Source organism: Lactuca virosa, chromosome 3 (assembly GCF_052849685.1).
Source record: "Lactuca virosa cultivar CGN04683 chromosome 3, Lactuca_virosa_CGN04683_v6, whole genome shotgun sequence".
Lineage (NCBI taxonomy): Eukaryota > Viridiplantae > Streptophyta > Magnoliopsida > Asterales > Asteraceae > Lactuca > Lactuca virosa.
This window is the reverse complement of record NC_136428.1, coordinates 7040582-7045176: the sequence shown is the minus strand read 5'-3', so window position 1 is coordinate 7045176 and position 4595 is coordinate 7040582.

The window sequence follows — 4595 nt, the reverse complement described above, 5'->3', positions numbered from 1 at the left end:
TTCTGCTAACTGTTAAGCTTTTGGAGTCAGTTTGAGTGTTTTAAAGCTTAGTACTTCAAGAGATAACAATAGAGAGGATACCCTAGGGTTTATTGTGCAACAATAAAGTCTCAAAACTCCAAGATTTTGGAGTTTACGGCCTAAACATGGTGTTTACGGCCGTAAAACCCAAGGGGTATAAATATGGCACTTAGCCATTTTTATCACTTTTTCACACTTTCAAGAACTAGAACTCAAATCCTCTCAAGTATCATCCGATTTTCCTTCTTGATCTTCAAATTTGTAAGTGTTTCTTGCCCTAATTAGTGGATATCTTACTTAATCTAGTGATCTTACATGATTCCATCCGTGAAATCATTCCATTTGTGTAGATCTTCAAGTGTTCTTAGTTTCACCAAGAACACCAAGAACACACACTAGTGTTCTTGGACTTTTAACACCCTTTCAAGCTTCTACATAGTAAGTACTCTTACCTTGGCTTGTTATAAGGCTTGTTACACTTATTAATCATCTAGAAAACACAAAGAATCACAAGATCAAAGGTGTTTACGGTCCAAACATGTTCTTGGACCGTAAACCCTAATGAAAGGGCCATTGTGTGCCCTAGTCCCTTACCAAGCCTTGGATACTAGTCTAGATCCCATCCTTGACGTGCTTAGGACTTTAAACATCAAAAAGACCATGAACCATTAGAGTTTACGGCCGTAAACTCATGGAGAAATGGTCCATGGGCCGTAAACTCTACAAAGGGGTGAAATGATGCCACAATCACTTCCTAAGGCTTAGACTTGAAGTAGGAATGCTTCATTATGACTTTTAGGACTTCAAAACACAAAATGGTGGAGTTACCATGAGTTTAAGTCCGTAAACTCATGGGTTTACGACCGTAAACTCCAAGGGAGTTGGTCCCAAAACCGTAAACTCATAAAGAGTTTACCCTTGGACCCTAAACTCATAAGCAAGGCCCTACAACCCTTAGATGCAATCATTGGTACTTATAGCACTTGAAACAAGTGTTTTACATGTCCTAGGATGTCTTAACTTGGTTAATTAGTTGTTTAAAGACTAATTGGATATATATATATATATATATATATATATATATATATATATATATATGTGTTATTATATGTTAACTAGGATCCTTGTGTGTGTTCAAGTCTTCACTTGACACTTAGCATCCTATAACATCCGCTCATCCAAACCACTCACTACAGGTGAGTTCATACCCCCTTAATTAACCTTTTAAATGTTTTTAAATGCTTTTATGGGGGGGATACTGTGACAACCATCAAATTTCGGTCAAGTCAAAGTCAAACAAAGTCAACAAGTTAAACCGGTCAACTCCATTAACCCTTGTATGTTAGGGTTTACATTATGTAATCACTGTATAATTCGCTATTTTAATGAGAAAACATCATTTGGAAAGTTCATGTGTTTGATATTCCTTAGCCTTAACAGTGCTAAACAACGAACCAAAGCGATAAAACACTATTGCACGATCATCGGGATTGTGTAGGACACTAAATCATGGCTTAACGGGGTCTATGGACCTTGCGTTGCGAAGCCGGACACTCAAAAAGATCACAAACGAAACCTCTCTTAATCTCATTCAAACCCTACTCAAGATTACTTGACGCTAATAGGATCAAAACTCATACACTACGATATAAATTGACGTTAATAGCAACATAGTATAGTACAACGTTATAACTATAATCAAATTAAATTATGATACCATATTAAAATCAAATCAAAGTATAATGCTCTAATTAAATTTAAAAGAATCAAACTTGAATGCTATAATTAAACTTCAAATCAAAGTAGATTGTTATAATCAAATAATAACTCATCTTTTATAAAACTCCATTTTTATAAACTTTACATTAAATTTTATAAAACTCTATTTTTATAAACTTTACATTAAATTTTATAAAACTCTTATATTAATTATGTAAAATATGCTTGTGTTAGTGGGAAATTATGAAGACCACCAAAAGCAAAAAGATTATTCCCATGGTCTCCCACTCACACCTCCCATCCACTTTCCTTTCCTTTTTCTCCCAACACATTATTCTCTTCACCACTTAAACCTTCTCTATTCTTTCTCTCACTCTCAATCTCGAAATTCATCCAAGAAATACTCATATTCCAGCCAAGAACAATCTATTATACTCAAATCTTCATCCCTCTTGAAGCATTCATCAAGGTATGTTGTTAAAAGTTTCAAATTCATACAAGAAACAAATTAAATCCACCAAAATATCTAAAACTCATTTTATGCATAAACCTGATTTTTCTCAGAATCCCATCAATAAAATAAGAAGTTCTGGAAATTTTCAGAAAATAACTTATTTTTATTGAATTACTATAATTATTGCAATAAAGTAGGGCAATAATTCATATAAAATACTTTTTGCATTCAATAAATTCTGAGAAAATTCTGGGATGACCAATATATTGATTAAACATAATTTATGAAGTTTCATACATTTATATTACTGTTTACTATTATTTATGATTTTATTGATTAATTAATAATGAAATATATAAAAAATACTTCCCACAGTCACAAATATCCGAAACTTATACACTGGGCTCTATATCATGTTATAAAACTATGGTTAATTTTACAGAATTTTTGGGAATCATTTATTATTTTTCCCGAATTTTGTTGTTGTTTAATCATTAAAGTATTAAATAAATACTAAAACAGTTCAGAAAAATATAAAAATTTTATAGTAATTAATATTGTATGGAATAATGATTTCCTAATAATTTCATAATTTTTCAATATTGTGTACTATTTAAAACCATTTTCCTAAGTATTTAAGCATGTAAAAATGCATTTTAATGATTATTTCATATAAATAATTGTTAAAATCTGTAAATAATTATAATTGGGCAAGTTATTATTTTAATAAGAAATTATTAAAATCTGGCCTAAATTGAAAATATAAATTAATTATGCAAAGTAATTAATTCAATTTAAAATTCATTTAACAAATGAATACCTTAATATTATAATCAAAATGAATTATTGTTAATTCATCTAATATAAGAATATGTGTCTAATTATTTGTATTAGTACTCTATTCTCGTTTAGCAGTTCCTAAACCAAAACTATTAATTATATTAGGTTCTACGCCATTTTGACCCGAACCGTCTATCGTACGACACACGCATTTCGTTTTGGGACTAAAGTGAGTAATCTACCCCATATTTTATAATTTTCAATACTTTTGGGGTGTATCATGTGGTTCTAATATGTTCCAACTTCATTTTATTGTTTTATCACAATTGAGACATTGTTGGGACATTTATACGTGAGTCATTAATTGTATAACTATTGTTTGTTTACGCTACATGTACTTGTAGTGCATTACCATTTTTAGTATAATCTCCATGACTATGCCTGTATTCTTGAGGTACGTTATGGACAATAATAGCGCTATTGGGTTGACCACCCCGCCTTGGGACACTAAGGTGATTGATCGCACGTGGTTGAGTGTGTATGATGATTAGATGCTCCATCCTATATATATATATATATATATATATATATATATATATATATATATATATATATGTATATATAGGGTGAGGACTTATTGTTGTTGTTATCATTTGTTAATCAATTTTTGATTTATAAACCGTTATCTCAAATACAATTGTTTGCCGACTTCAAAAGAAAACAAATTTCAAATTATAAATGTTTCAACTTCACAATTTTAGATTACTCACCAACTCTCGTAGTTGACCTGTTTTTTACCCATGATGCAGATTTGAAGAATGAAGTTGATGAAAAATAGGTTGTGCCTTAGAAATCCACAAGACTATTTAAATTTGATGTAATAAATGTTGTTCGTATTTGGATTTGTATTTATATGTTGTGGATCTTGTTTGCATACTTAGTACTTAATTGAATCTAATCATATTATAACATAGTTGTCATGAGACTTTGAACAATATATCACGCCTTGATCGATTCCGACAAGGATCGGGGTGTGACAGATACAAGTTGATCTATTATAGTTATTATATCAATCACATGTGATTAATAACTACCAAACAAGTGTATTTCTTACTTTTCAAACTGTGTTATCAAACAAACTACTTCAAACTGTTTTACAAACTCTTTTACATGTCAAATACTTTTTCAAACTCTTTTACATGTCAAATACTTTTATTAAACTCTTTTAAACTTATATTCTGTTAATTGTGTATCTATATAGATATAGTTATATAAGTAGGATTGAAAGGACTTAGGACTGATAGCTCACCCTACCTCCTGTTCCTCGTTTTGTTGTGGACTTAGGGTATCGGCTGTTTTTCCGAGGGTCGTTTGAATCCTAGTTATATATTATGTATATGTATATAGATATAAAAGTTCCTTCTTTCTATTCAATACCTTTGGGTAGCAAAGGTATACAACATGTTCATACATACAAACCATACTACTAGTAAACTATAATAGGCGTAGTTTAGTAAGTTACTAATACTATTACTAGAACAATGAAACATACAAGGAGTCAGTTCATACATACATACTAGAAAGAGAAGGAACACACAATACAGCTAGTACACACTATACA